Source organism: Sardina pilchardus, chromosome 22, assembly GCF_963854185.1.
Source record: "Sardina pilchardus chromosome 22, fSarPil1.1, whole genome shotgun sequence".
Lineage (NCBI taxonomy): Eukaryota > Metazoa > Chordata > Actinopteri > Clupeiformes > Clupeidae > Sardina > Sardina pilchardus.
In genome coordinates, this window is record NC_085015.1 from 19,921,638 (window position 1) to 19,937,299 (window position 15,662).

A 15,662-nucleotide genomic window follows, 5' to 3' on the forward strand; every position below is an offset into this window, starting at 1 on the left:
AAGGTTACTGATAAACTAACCACAGGAGAACCAGCGGCTAACGTTATTTGCTTGCTGGGATTCAACCAGAATATAACGTTTTTTTCTTTAGTTGTAAAAACGTTAGGGGAACGTTATTTGTTTTGACAACCTGGAGATAACGTTCTCTAAACGTTATTAGTAGGTTGCTGAAAAACGAACCATAGGGGAACCAAAAGCTAACGTTAGTGAAAGTTAGCAGAACGTTAATTGTTTGCTGGGTATACTATGCAACGTTTTTCAGTTAATCAATTCGTTCCATACTGTTATATATGATTAAATGAGTCATTACCGGTCGAACGGTGTTTTTTTTGGCCGCTCTAGTGGTCTGTAGCGGTAAAACCACACTTGCAACTTCAGGAGACACCGGGCACGCACCCATGCTCTACTCCAGGAAGTGTCATGTAAAGTCTCATGAAAAGGCACGGCAGACTGACCGATTGAGGAGTTTTGTCAAATATACATGCTAAAGCTGTAGGGGAAGCTCTGAAGAGAAATATGCAAGCATAAAACGAGCGAAAATGAAAAGTGAAAGCGAAACCGGAGATGAAATCGCCAATCCTGCATAGTATACCTTTAACTGGACAATCTCCAAACAAATTGACAACATATTTGCATGAACATCTCATATTTAGTCTATAAATCACCATATTTGTAATGCAGGTCATACAAGGACTGGGACCAGAAGATATCTGTCCCTTCCCATGTTAAAAGATTGGTGCTTAAGGTCCCTTGGGGAAAACGGAAGGGGAAAACTTACGACCTCTATGGAGGCTCACGTTCTCATGAAAGCTTGATAGTGTGCAAAATGGCAACATGACGTTCAGCTAGTGAAGGCTACGATTCAACCTGGCTAGTTAATCTTCTTAAAATTAGCTTAAATTCGTTTTCAACTAAATTAGACCTACATGTAAATAGTTACAGAAATGTTTTCATTCAGACGTTCATTCATTTGCTAGGTACGAGGCAACATCTATTTTCATTGCTCTCTCCTTTGCTAAGTTAACTGACAGACTTAAGGGCCGTTCACACCAAGAACGATAACGATAACTATAAACAAATATCGCTCTCGTTAATATGAATGAACAACGTTCACACTTAAACTATAACGATAACGACATGAAGAACGATATCGTTGTTGATCACTTTCAGAGCGATTTTGAGAACGATAAAAAGCTAACAGCCAATCAACCCATAATATTCTAGCCATCACATTCATTAACATGAGGAGAGACTTTTCTTATCGTTGGTCAGTGTGGACGCTTTTATCGTTATGGTTATAGTTATCGTTCTTGGTGTGAACGGCCCTTTACCCTAGCTAGCTGCTTGCTATTGGAGTTTCTTATACGTCTTTCTGCCGTTCTGACCCTGTTTGTAAGTCCAGTGAGTGACACAAAGTTGGATGCAACGTTTGATTTATTAACAACTAAGCAACTGAAATGATTAAGTTAATTAAGTTCATTTTCGATCCACATGCTCGACTTTACTGCGGCATGCCAACTGATGTGTACAGTTATCCTGCATTTCTGATTGGATATTAGCAGCATGAGCTCCACTGATTGGTTCATTAACGGAGGCACTTCCGCGGAGGATCTTCCTCCCTTCGGCCATTCACTTGAATGGTATCCACGAGCCGCGGGGGTCTGGAGAGTTTAAATAGGCGCTAATGGGGGTCTTGAGGAGGAAGATCCTCCGTGCAGTAATTTTCAATTGTGATAGGGGTCGCTTTCACAAATTTGACTAATTTCAGTAACATTGCGTTTGAAAAGCAATTAGTTCTATATTGTTTTAGTTAGGAAGTTCGTTAAATATATGTATATTTTATTATTTTAATTTCCCTGAAAAGTTTAGGGAGGATTGTCCTCCCTTTCCTCAATGGACGAGCCTAGGGTACCTGTTGTTCCACTGGATTCCAAAATCTGTTTGCCTTGGGTATCGGTTAAAATGAGGGGCTCATCATTTCCAAGGGCCTCCATGGCTTTGTGCACCACTCCAGAGACAGTAACTTCTGCCTCTTTAAATCGGATTACAATGGTCTGACAGGAGATGGGTTTTCCATCACACAGCCCCAAAGCAACATGGAGTGATCTAGGGGTACAAAGAGTGCACAAGAGTAAACATCCACTAATACCATGGTTTTGTACACTAATGGTCACTATGATCTGATCTTCCTCTAACTCACCAGCAGTATCACAATGTGATATTGCTGGTGGAACACAAAACACAAAAGAAATCATTCCATTTCATGTTTCAAGTTTCATACTGCCGGGTAATGTTATTAAGCAAATGACAAACTAGATGTTTTAAAGTAAATTTGCTTCACCTCAGACAATTAAGCCTCACCTCTGACAGGTTTTCGATGTAGGCTACCACTGGTAGATGCTGCTGTGGTCTCTGCTCGTGCAATTGAGAAGCGTGTGGCTGGGGAAGGAACGTTAATGCTTGGAGAGGCTGCTGTTGTCGTGGTATATTCACCAAACACCTCATAATGCCGCCTGGGTTTAAATGACAGGTGCTAAACCAGCCATCAGGCCCTGGAAAAATGGCCATGTTTCGGTGGTCTGAAATGGCTCGTTGGTGTTTTATGCCCCCAACGGTGTCTTCAAGGCAGCGGCTGCCTGGAAGGCGCGTCCCGCCCCCAAAACCCTGATCCAATCAAAGCGCTCCCCACCTCCAAGGCTGCCTGGAAGGCGCTCCCCGTCCCCCAACAAGCTGAGCCAATCATTGAACAGAAGCTGAAATTCGAAAGTCATCTACAGTACGTTTGTGGCAGCTAGCTGACTAAGGTAAGTTATTATCTCAAAAATCATTTAATAGTTGTCTTAGTGTTTCATTTGAGCAGCGTGTGTGTACACCTTAAAACATGATCTATTAGCATAATAGTAACGTACTAGCTCACAATATCTTAACATAGTACTAGGCTGCTTATGTTACCGATAGTTCTCTTAGCTAGCTTTTAGCTGCCAAGGTACTTCATGTAAAAGTGTTGTTTTCAATCTACAAATCTGCTTAAAGGGATAGTTCGGGTTTTAAGACACAAAGTTATATGGGTTCCCTGTCAGCAACGTTGTGCATCAGCAATGACTTACCCCCCGACAGCGTCCTGTGAGCCGAGATCCAGCCGGTTTTTGATGCTGAAGAAAGTAGTCCGGCAAGTTTCTGGGGTCACGAAAGTAAAGTGTTTTTCTTCTCAAAACCATACGTGTTCAAAAGAGTGATATATTTGCACCACAAAAAACGTTGTCCAGGAAAAATTCAAACCTCGTTATCTTGGCACTATTTTTCTCGATTCCTATCACTGCGCGCTACTGACAGCTGGACACGGGAGTCTGTCTGCAACCCGGACATTGAGCTACTTTGTTTGAGTCTTATATTAGACCATACTTTCTCCCAAGAGAATTCGGAAACATTCTGCTGTGCACGGTGTATGTACCCCCGAGTGCCAACACTGGGAGAGCTGCTACGCATGTAGCAGACTGTGTGCACAGACAGCTGCAACGTACACCAGAGGCCCCCATACTCATCTTGGGAGATGTAAATCATTGTAAACTGGAACTGTCCTTACCTGGGTTTGATCAATACATTAAATGTAGCACCAGGAACAACAGAATATTAGACAAGTGCTATGGGAACATTCAGAAGGCGTACACAGCCACAGCTAAAGCCTACCTTACACTGGCAAGATTTGGGAAAGATTCTTGAAAGACTGTAGTCTTTTGAGTAAAGTTTGAATGAGGGGCATTAGTGAAAAGACTACAATCTTTGAAGAATCTTTCCCAAATCTTATCAGTGTAAGGTAGGCTTTAGGCACCACTGTCTAATTCAGACCACAATGTTATACACCTGATTCCCATCTACCGTTCTGTACTGAGGAGGAGCAAACCCACAGTTAAGGGGGTATTCACACCTGCCTTGTTTAGTTCGATTAAAACGAACTCAAGTTCGTTTCTTGCTTGGTTCGGACCTTTTTGACTGGTGTGAATACAATCAATCGAACTCTGGTGCGGACCAAACAAGCGGACCGAGACCCAGCTGAGGAGGTGGTCTCGGAGCGGTTCCTATCGAACCCTGGTGCGGTTCGTTTATGGTGTGAAAGCAGCCCGACCTCGATCCGACCCAGTTGCAGAAATCTACCTTTTTTGGATTTGACGAGCTCCCGTAGTTTTTGCGCATTATGGGAAATGTAGGATAGCTCCGTGACGCACAACAGCTGTAAGCAGCGGTGGGCTAACGCTTTTTTGGCAACAATAATTTGATTTTGCATCTCCTACCCGTTCCGTCTTCCGTAGGCCTGCTGTTAGCATGTTGGACACACATGAGAGCTCCTCTCAGCTGTTTTGCTGCACGTCTTCGTGGTTGCAAAATTACGAGCATGCAGCCTATTGTTAAACTTGCATCAAACGGTCTTGACGCTCAAGCACTTCTGCAAAGCTGTAACTGTATAAACTATATTGCCAGGATAATAACGAGTAGGCTACAGTACGCAAACATTGTATTTACGTGGGCCAACTTTGACTTTGGCTTCCTATTCTTCACCCCACCTACACGTTTACCAGCCAATGGTTGAACGACCTTAGCACATGTGCTTTTGTTTATAAATTCTGGTCCGGTTGCAATTAATCACAGTGTGAAAGCGAACCGCACTAAAAAAGAAAAAAAGAAAAAAAAATTGGTCCGGACCAAATAAGTGAACTAACGGACCTTTCTGGTGTGAATACGCCCTAAGACTGTTAAAGGAATACGCCACCCAAAAATGAAATTAAGCTAGTCTCGGTCACCCCCAGAGTTAGAACAGTGAAAAAAACCCGGTTAAAATCCGTCCGGGCATTCTCCTGCTTTGGGAGCAGCGATGTTAGCTTTAGCTTAGAACAGTTGCTGTAGATGAAGGGTGTCAGTGAGCACGTCCTCCAAAAAGTGACCGAGACGTCTACATTTTTTTCTAAATATATCTTGGGAGCCGTGTGTTCAAAACGAGTACAAATCATAATGCAAAATCGAACGAGACTATTACCTGGGCAGATCTTTACTTGGAACTATTTTCAGCCTCATCGCCGACGAAGCACCGCTAGCTAGGCGCAAAGTTCTCACGTAGCAGTCTTGTAAACTCCCAACTAGATTCGACTGGAACTTCACAAGTGGTGCTACGTGAGAACTTTGCGCCTAGCTAGCGGTGCTTCGTCGGCGATGAGGCTGAAAATAGTTCCAAGTAAAGATCTGCCCAGGTAATAGTCTCGTTCGATTTTGCATTATGATTTGTACTCGTTTTGAACACACGGCTCCCAAGATATATTTAGAAAAAAATGTAGACGTCTCGGTCACTTTTTGGAGGACGTGCTCACTGACACCCTTCATCTACAGCAACTGTTCTAAGCTAAAGCTAACATCGCTGCTCCCAAAGCAGGAGAATGCCCGGACGGATTTTAACCGGGTTTTTTTCACTGTTCTAACTCTGGGGGTGACCGAGACTAGCTTAATTTCATTTTTGGGTGGCGTATTCCTTTAAAATCTGGTCCACGGACAGCATTGAAACTTTGAAGGGGTGCTATTTAAGCACCGACTGGGACATTTTTCATGAACCTGATCGGAATATATCCACAGATGTTATTACATCATACATCAATTTCTGTGTGGAGGCAGTACCCTGTAAAACAATTAAAATATACCCAAACAATAAACCATACATTAATAAAGACATTAAAGACTGCATCAGGCGCAAGAGGCTTGCTTTTAAGAGCAGAGACCAGTTGCAACAAAGAACGGTGCAAAAGGAACTAAATCAGAAACTTAACATAGCCAAGAGACAATATAAGGAATCCATTGAAAAAGACTTTAATGCAAACAACACAAAAAAGATGTGGGACACTATGAAATCAATGACAAATATGATCTCGCGAGACATCTCGGTGCTTCAGATGGAGTTGCGGTCTCGAATTGATTCTACGTGTATACTGACTATTCCAAAGTTTACAGACTGTTTGGTGCTTCGTTTTATGTGTAGACACCTAGAGCAAGCTACTGATCAGGTTTGGCGCTGTTTTGAGCACTGTTAGTGGTTTAAAAATGCGATTTTGAAAGCGTGTGGCTCTAATCCCCATCCACACCCACTGTTTGCGATTTTGGGCTGGCGCTCCTGCCCGTGCTAGCTCTGTACTGCGTGATGAGCGAAAATTACTTCCTCCACGGCTTAGTTGATGTATTTTCATTCAGAAAATAGCTTTATTTTCAATTTCCGCCAAACTTACACTTTAAGGGAATAACGTAGTTTAATATGAAAAAACGGTGAAGTGTTCCTTTATCTATGATGACAATAATCCAACACAATGTTTGTTAATGCCATACAATGTCTTTATAGAACGGATTGATTGTATTGTATTGTATTGTGTAATTGATATTGATTTGTAATTATGGGTAATTGGATAGATTTGTTAACTTGAACATAAATGAAATATGTTGATATTGAGGACTCTGTTTAAAGGACAGAGTTTGTGGAAGGGTCAAGTCCGAAACAAAACTAAAACAGCAGAGAGACTGTAGTCGAGTACTACATCACTAGTTCATCCAATTCCATCTACTCATCCAAGAAAATTGTTTACTTCTTGTGAATTTCAAGGGCCATTGGCACTTATATTTCACAATTCCACCCTGGACCCAACATCTAGCTCTGCTCCCCCGTCCAGCTCTGCTCCCGCAAGCAATGCGGCCCCTCAATCCACAACCACACCTGAAACTGGATTTAGTTCAGTGCTCAGCCTACTGAGGACAAGCTCTGGGCATCGTCTGGTCAGGTAAAGCGCACAGATAGGCATAGGTTTCTCCCAAACAGATGATTATATTTTTCATCATTGAAACCTTCTTGGAATCTGATTTTAATTTTTTTTTATTTCCATAGGTACCCCATTACTGTGGGGGCGCTCAGGAGGAGGAGTATGTCGTTAAATGCAGTGACAGCGCTGAGGACAGACAAAAATCTAAAAGGAGAGCTCAGGCAGCAGCTGCAGGAGGTGGGGGTGACTCCGAGCCCAGCAACAAGAGTCACCTCCTTTTGCTCTAAATGATCAGAGGGTACAGTTAAATTCTTCAAACAGCACTTTTTTTACATATTGAACAGTAAATATCATAAACCATAAACTCACACTACTGGTATACTGACATTGCACACATTCACTCCCCAGCACTCACAGGCACATTCAAACACTTTAGGCACACACACACGCTGTCAGGCTTCCTCTACAGGCATGACCCCAGGCAGTTGGGTTGGCCAGCTTCAGTCTATTACATCATAGTGTCAATAAGTACTTCATTGTCACAAAAAACAGAATACTGTGTTTTTTCCAATACATTTCTTTGCATTTTTTGTTAAGGAGAAGCAGAGGACCTCTGCTCCTCCATTGGAAAAATGGCTGCCAGAGGCATCAATTTTGATGGCATAAACATGCTTCCTGCCTCAAACCCCACTGTGGCGACAGCCAACGCCATTGAATTTAAGTAAGTTGCAATGTTACACATCCTCTATCTGGGCTCAGATAGACCACTCTCGCCATATGAATTCCGTTCCGCTTAGGTCCACACATTCATCTGGAATTGCTTTTAGGAGATGTGTTTCATTGTTTGAACATGATAGCATTGCATGACGCTGTAAATACAACTTGATTGTTAGAACGTGATAGCAATGCATGACGCCGTAAATACAACTTGATATTTGAAGAAATCGCCGTAACAGAAAATTTACTTAGCGCACATCAAAATGCTTCTCCGGGTCTAACTCAAGATCAGTGTGACGTATCAATACGATTTTTCCAGGGTCTGGCAAGTCTTGCGTGCTGTGCCTGGTGACAAAATTTGGAGTTTCAATTTTGAATGGCTTAGGAGAAAATCACAATGTTTCATTTGTCCTCCGTTTCATTCGTCACGGCGCTCCCCCACTTTTGACGACTTATGGAAACCAAACCGTGATGCTGATGAGAGCGTCACTTCTTACTTACTTTTCTGCTAAGTCCCATCTATTTCAAAACCCACCGGACGCTGCTGATTCAAAGATAGAACGGAGCATTTTCTGCTCTGTTGAAATCCCTCTCATCGGGTGCGAGTTCAGATGAATGCGTGGAGCTCAGTGAAACACCATAAAGAGCTTGGTGGAACTACTTTCATCTGGCGAGAGTCAAGTTAGGAGGATGGCTTCCCTTTCTAATGTGCTGACGAATCACAGTTTGACCGCGACCGTGACATTCCCTAATTTGATTGGTTGATCGTCTTTTTTGTTTACACGTTACTTGGTGATAAGGAATCCAACTCGAGCTGGGTGCCACTTGGAGACGACGGGAGTGTAATTTCTGTGTTTCACCACATTCACATGCATACAATTTATGGGGGCGCTGTTTCACTCATTGCAAAATACAAAATGAAAACGGGAGATGACCGCACAGAAAGAATGCACAAAACCATAAAACGATTAAATGAAGTGCTGTATTTACAATAGCGATTGTCTGACGAAATAGGGGAAGCATGGCTTCTCTTGGCTTCCGGGAGAAAACGCCACTGCTTGGGTGCCATGTCAACTTCTGAATACCTAATTGACACAGAGTCCTGACCTCAAGCCAATAGAACTTCTTTGGGATGAATTAGAGTGGATCCCGATAGCCAACATCAGTGTGTGACCTCACAAATACGCTTCTGAAAAAATTGTCAAAAAATCCCATAAACACACTCCTAAACCTTGTGGAAAGTCTTCCCAGAAAAGTTGACGCTGTTATAGCTGCAAATGGTCGACCGACGTCATCATATCACCTAGGGATTAAGGATGGGATGTGACAAAAGTTCATATGTGAGTCAAGGAAAGTGAGCGAATACTTTTGGCAATATAGTGTAGTTTAAATATACACTTAAATATAACAATGTATTTAAAGCTGTGTTCATTCTTTTCACATTTACTTTATTGTTAGCCCTTCATTATTCAAGGTGTGCCAGTCTATAGGCATCCTTGCTGCCAAGGGTGTGGACTTTCAAGCGGTCACCATGTCCCTGCCCAGTGACCCAGCTGTGGCAGCAGGAAAGCAGTGGTTCATCAACTCGTAACAGGTGAACACTTCTGCATTCGCTTCGCAACCCTCATATCTGCTACCGCACTATGTAAGTTTACTAAATTGGGTAGCGGATCTGTAGTTTGATGGAATAAAACATCAGAAAATGCAAATTTGACTTGCTTCGATGTCACAATACATTTAATTATGCAACATACCATGGCCCGGGTTTCCCAGATTCGTTAAGCTTTTAAGTGCTAAGAACTTCTTAGGAGCGTTCTTAGAGCACTCCTAAAAAGTTCTTAGCACTTAAGAGCTTCTTAACAAATCTGAGAAACCTGGCCCTGAAAGGCTTGTAATGTAACTCAACTCAAGTCATGCACAACAGATAAATATCTATCTCTAAATATCACTATTTGTATACACAGATGAATCTATGTACTGAAAACATTCAATGTCTCCCTCTAGACACCACTTGCAACAGTTGGCCAAGGAGGTAAAGCAGCATGGCAAGGCCTTCAACTCAAGTCATGCACAACAGATAAATATCTATCTCTAAATATCACTATTTGTATACACAGATGAATCTATGTACTGAAAACATTCAATGTCTCCCTCTAGACACCACTTGCAACAGTTGGCCAAGGAGGTAAAGCAGCATGGCAAGGCCTTCAATGATTTAACCCATGGTCTGGGGCCAGGGATGGTTGATGCTGTGGTGGACATCTTAAAGGAATACGCCACCCAAAAATGAAATTAAGCCAGTCTCGTTCACCCCCAGAGTTAGAACAGTGAAAAAAACCCGGTTAAAATCCGTCCGGGCATTGTTTGGGAGCAGCGTTTTTAGCTTTAGCTTAGCACAGTTGCTGTAAATGAAGGGTGTCAGTAGCACGTCCTCCAAAAAAGTGACCGAGACATCTAATTTTTCTTCTAAATATATCTTGGGAGACGTGTGTTCAGAACAAGTACAAATCATAATGCAAAATCGAACGAGGCTATTACCTGGGCAGATATTTACTTGGAACTATATTCAGCCTCATCACAGGTGAAGCACCGCTAGTCTCACGTACAGATGGTACGGGTTGAGAATGCTCCTTTCTTTCCCGCACATCGGGACTCCCGAAGCATCGGGACTTTAATTAAAACTGCAACCGCAAGGGGGCAACATAAGACCGCCTTAATAAAATGAAGGTTCGGCTCATACCGGAAAACACGGAAAAACCCGAAGACACCGCGCTGGTGACAAGCGGAGAAAAGAGACATCACGCTCGGCATGTCAGATTGCACTTTCAGAGTTTTCCTATGTTTTACAGCCTACCTCACAGCTGGCTCTCTCACTCGACGTAGCCTATAACTCAGTCAGTCCAGCAGAGATGCCAGAGCAACGTTTTGGTCAATGGAGAGGGAGAGAAATGCTCCGCATATCCGTCTCATTTAATCCGTCTCATTTAATCATTAAAATGAAGGTGATGACTGGCGAAATTATAATCAAACGACGTTTCAATAAACCATTGTTGAAATTAATGAAAATGGTTTTAGAAGCCTTCAATTCAACCTGAAAGACTCGATAGGCAACCTTAGATTAATTCATTAATTCATTACGGTTACAAGACCGCATTTCCGTGAATAGGCTATTATTGTCAAGGCGAAGACGAAAGAGATGGACAAGATGGACATTTAGGCTACATTTATGCTAGGAATACTTAGAAATGTGTAGGCCTATAGGCTATTTTAAAACGGAGGCATGTTCATTTTAACCGGCGACGCTGGGTAGCTTACCCAGCACTTGTTATCACAGATTATTTTGTCCCCACCACTTTTGACAACTGAAAATAAAATGTATTTAACAGAAATATCTTTAATACATGCCTATCATGTCACTTTACTTATAACCGTAGGCTACATGCATGGAGAAGATCGCGCATTTTGTAACATTGTAACAATGGATGGTCAGATATGCGATAGGGCAGTGAGGGTGATTCATTGTAACCATCGACTAGTACAGTGGGTACGGGTTGAGAATGCACCTTCTCCCGCGGGACTCCCGAAGAGATCCCGCAGGCCGTCAAGCCGATTTTTTTCGAGGCTAAGGCAATGTACCCAAACAACCACCAGGTGGCAGAAAGTTTCATCTCGCACTTCAAAATGATGAAGACCGCATATCCGTCAATAGTCGACTCCTTAATCTCATTTAATCATTAGCCTACAATGAAGGTGATGACTGGCGAAATTATTCAAACGACGTTTCAATTAACCATTGTTGAAATGAATGAAAATGGTTATAGAAAATCGCCTACAGCCTAACGCCGACACCGCTGATTCTTTGATTGATTCTAAGCTGTTTTGATGTAGGGGATGGGTAAACTGGCGCGCTACAAACATGCTACCAATCAAATGTAATATTAGTAGGACTAGCCTACTTAGACACTTTAGTCATAGGCAACGTTGCCATGTTAATTTGGGCTAGAAGTGCTTGCTTGTGGTGGCGCTCCTGTCCGCTGCTTCTCCCGAATTGTGTGGCAAATTTGTCAGCAATCAGCTTAAATGTCAAATCATATTTATTTCTCTTTGTCGCCATGGTAGGCTACTGGGGGAAACGCGGAGAAACGAGATGGTCAGTCCTCGTACTTTTTCTTCGCGTTTCGTTATAAGAAATATATAAGTAGGCTAATAGTTAGTCTTCTTCCGTTGAACAGATACGGGACGCTCTTTGTTCCGTATTTTAAGGAACTACTCAATGCACACACACTACAATGAAAAACACACAAAGAAATAACTAAACATATAGCCTACAACCTAATGACACTTTAATGCAGCGTTTCTCAAACTATGGGCCGCGAAACGTAGAGACTGCTGCTGGTCCGCAAGACATGGAGTGAAATTAGGTCCGGTGATCTGATAATTTGCTGCGCAATTGACCAAGTAACCGCGGACCGACAGAAAAAGAAAGCAAACGTTGCTGCAGAAATGCTTGCTAATTTGATGTGTTTAAGAGCCATACAATTAGGTGTGTCTGTTATTATGATAATTTTCGAGCATAACTGCTTGTCCATAGCTCAGTGACAGGTGTTAATAGCCTTGCCATAAGCACTGCTGGTGCTTCTTTTATTATGCGGTTAGAGCACAAGCGCTTACTCATATAGACTATAACTCGGAGGGACAGGTGCAAAACCACCAACTGGGATGGATCGAAGGGCAAGCAAGCACTGCCACACAACGTGAAGGCCTTTGTGTTGTCAACAAACAGAAAATTCCTACGATGGGGAGAAGTGGCCGCAAGGACTGCATCGATAAGATCAACGAATACAGTAATGTTTTACAACCCAGCTGGTATCCGCTGTTCATTCCGACATATAAAATAAAACAATAGCCTAAAAAATAACTGCATGCGTAATGGACACGGCTCTATATCCTAAATAATTTTCGAGGTTCGCCATTTGGTAATATGACCTATCCTTACTGACAATAATTTAGATTGAGCACAACTAAAGTTGCACGAAGGCAAAATACAGTCCTAAAAGCCTATTCTATATAGCCTGGCCAATATTGTAGATGTACAAAAGCAGCATTTGCGTGCGTGCTTGCCGGTGAGGTGTAGCCTACAAAAATGAGCATAACATCTGATTATTAAAGTATGGCTATAGGATATAGGCTAGAGAAGAGTTGGTTTAAAATTCAAGTGTAGTAAAAAAGTTTGTGCACATCCCCGGTCAAGGTGCAGAGCAAGAGTAGGCTAAATAATAAAAAAAAAATGGAAAAAGGTTCGCACACTTGAAATCCTTCTTTTTTGATTTGATTTTATTTTCTTTATCACAAAGGAATGACGTTTCGACCGTGTGGTCTTCTTCAGATTAAAATTCAAGTACGTGCGCTATTTAACCCCTCGAGACCGACTGCAGTCTGCTGACACAGCCAGACGACTCTCCCAACCCATTCATTCGTTTTGGCCGATGATATAACCCATTCATTCGTTTTGTGCGTATATAGATTCCTGCATGCTGCATTACCGTGACCCTTAGCCTACCTTGTGGATGATTTTTTCTCATTGGAATACAGCAGGACAGAATGCCTTTTATCTAACACACGCAAAAGCTGAGATTGTTGGAAGACTAGGCTACTCAACAAACTTGTTTTTCGTTTCTGGGAGATCTCGTTATCGTTTTGGATTGTCGGATTTTTATAGGCTACTTATTGTTTGGACTTATGGACAATGAACTTTGAGGGGTGGTTGTTAGTGCTTTACAAAGCTTTGTGTTAATAAGTGTCGGTCCTCCTATCCTTCAGCTCACTGCGCGATGCAGTTGCATAGTGGCCACGAAGTCATTCTGTTTACGACACAATACATGATATTTGTGTTTTTCGTTTCTTAGATTTAACGCATGTTTTACATGTAAACAGGCCTTCAGTCCGTTAACTTAAGGCCTTCTTTTGCATGGGGTTGCTCGCATCCGCCCGTAACCTAGGCTATTATGTGCTAGTGGCTGCATATAGCCTACTCTTGATTATAATATAAGAGGCAAATTGTTACAGGACAACTTAAACGGACTTCCCCAATGCTTCCCCGCAGCACATTACATTTTAATATAGGCTAATATAGGATGAACAAAGTCTATGGACTTGCTATATTAAATCCAGTAGCCTAATAATTCTATGTGCCACGTCCGATTTCGCAAGTGATGTAGTAGGCTACGTTTAAACATCGACAAACGTCTGTGAGAGTACCCATTTCATGAAGAGCAATTGTCTTGTGCGATCATTCCCCCTCCCCCACTTGTCTAACCAGTTCACTAGACATTATAGCCTACCTATATGCGGCATTGAGGACGATTGCCTCCCTCCCCCCTCTCTCTCGACAGACACTTCCTGACACTAGGGCTCGGGATCATGACATCAAAACTTCGCGGGCACAGCCACATTGGCAGCTTCACTCCTTAGTTTACTATGGATTACTATGGATTTACTCCCGCCTTTTAGTGTGTTCCTGTTACTTAGTTTTTGCCTTCTTGGTCGTATGTTGCTGTGTAGTGGGGTGTAACAGTGCAACCCACGACCGCAAGAGGAAAAGAATAAATCGCTATATTTCTGCTTCTTGTCTTGTGCATCTGAATGAATGGATATTACGTTCAGTGCGCTACCAAATGGCGGCGATATTCCTAGAATGCAAGGCGTGTGCCCGAGCCCTATTATGTAAATGTAAAAATGTGTGTGTGTGTGTGTGTGTGTGTGTGTGTGTGTGCGCGCTGAACCACGAATTCACATATTAACTTTTCTTTTCAGCAGACATCGCAATCATAAAAAAATCGCAAAACTTTTTAATAAAATAAAACCTCTTGTCTTAATGGGTTCCGGATGTTCGTAGAGTAAGTTTTGAACCCCGGTCGCTGACGTGTGATTCAGATGCCTTAACCAATTACGCCACAGTTCGAGTGTCAATATCTTCGCACTTAGCTAAGAAATATAAAGGATTCAGTCAGTCGAGTTCATTTATTCGCGGCATGCACTTGAAACGCCGATCAAAAGTTCTGACATGTTAAACTGACGTTAGTCATTAATTCACCACATGATAAAATGCTGTTATATTGACGCACCCACGGTAGTCTATGTCTATCTCTGAATCAACATGAACATGCATAACGAGATCCATATATTCTAAGTTGCTAGAAACTTCTTTTGCGGAGCTAGGCCTACTAGTCGATGGTTACAATGAATCACCCTCACTGCCCTATCGCATATCTGACCATCCATTGTTACAGTACAATGTTACAAAATGCGCGATCTTCTCCGTGCATGTACGGTTATAAGTAAAGTGACATGATAGGCATGTAGGCCTATTCAAGATATTTCTGTTAAATACATTTTATTTTCAGTTGTCAAAAGTGGTGGGGACAAAATCTGTGATAAAGTGCTGGGTAAGCTACCCAGCGTCGCCGGTTAAAATGAACATGCCTCCGTTTTAAAATAGCCTATAGGCCTACACATTTCTAAGAATTCCTAGCATAAAAGTAGCCTAAATGTCCATCTTGTCCATCTCTTTCGTGTTCGCCTTGACAATAATAGCCTATTCACGGAAATGCGGTCTTGTAACCGTAATGAATTAATGAATTAATCTGGTTGCCTATCGAGTCTTTCAGGTTGAATTGAAGGCTTCTAAAACCATTTTCATTAATTTCAACAATGGTTTATTGAAACGTCGTTTGATTATAATTTCGCCAGTCATCACCTTCATTTTAATGATTAAATGAGACGGATTAAATGAGACGGATATGCGGAGCATTTCTCTCCCTCTCCATTGACCAAAACGTTGCTCTGGCATCTCTGCTGGACTGACTGAGTTAGGCTACGTCGAGTGAGAGAGCTGTGAGGTAGGCTGTAAACATTCGAAAACTCTGCAACTGCAATCTAACATGCCGAGCGTCATGTCTCTTTTCTCCGCTTGTCACCAGCGCGGTGTCCTCGGGTTTTTCCATGAGCCGAACCTTCATATTATTAGGGCGGTCTATGTTGCCCCCTTGCGGTTGCAGTTTTCCCGATGCTTCGGGAGTCCCGATGTGCGGGAAAGAAAGGAGCATTCTCAACCCGTACCATCTGTAGGCCTAGCTCCGCAAAAGAAGTTTCTAGCAACTTAGA